This window comes from Solanum tuberosum, unplaced genomic scaffold (genome assembly GCF_000226075.1).
Source record: "Solanum tuberosum cultivar DM 1-3 516 R44 unplaced genomic scaffold, SolTub_3.0 scf00687, whole genome shotgun sequence".
Classification (NCBI taxonomy): Eukaryota; Viridiplantae; Streptophyta; class Magnoliopsida; order Solanales; family Solanaceae; genus Solanum; species Solanum tuberosum.
The window spans coordinates 89,087-89,826 of record NW_006239608.1 but is presented as its reverse complement, the minus strand read 5'-3'; positions in this window follow the sequence as shown (position 1 = coordinate 89,826).

Sequence of the window (740 nt, the reverse complement as noted above, 5' to 3'; positions counted from 1 at the left end):
AAGAAGACATGAAGAAGAGATATCCATATCTCTTTAAATCCGCAGATCGAGGTATTAATTTCCTTCTTAGTGCTCTTTTAATTATAATGAGCATGTTGTTGTTGTTGTTGTTGTTGTGTTTGCATAGTTGCTTGTTGGGTGTTTGAGTTGTTGTTGCACCCTGAGCCTTATAAGAGTAACCTTATTCGAGGACGAATGTTCCCAAGGGGGAAATATTGTAACATCCGGCAATTAGAAATAACTATGGAAAAGCTTGAAATTTGAAATAGTCATTTTTGGAAAATAATGAAAGGAATTCAGAATCTGGAAAATTGGGCTAAGTCCAGAATCTGGAAATTTGGCTAAGTTCAAAAATCTGGAAATTTGGCTAAGTGTGGAAATCAGTGAGTTTTTGGCCAACTTTGAGTAGTCGTAACTCCTAGTTCAGGATGAGTTAGGAGTATTTCCAGTTATGGTTGTGATGCTTGTGGAACGATCTTTCCAACGCCATCGAGTTTGCTCGATTTCGAGTTCGTATGAGCGAGTTATGCCCTTTGAAAGTTGGGGCAGTTGGCACGGAGTCCGTCTGGAAATTTAAGGGCATTTTGGTCTTTTCACAAATCATTTCTTTTGAGGTTATATTGTTGTGTCAGGCTGTTTGTGGATCATTTTGTTCCATTTTAAAAGAGAGAAAGTTAGGGTTCTTGAGAGTGAAGAAGAGAAGAAGAAGAGAAGAAGAGGAGAAGAAGAGAAGAAGAGGA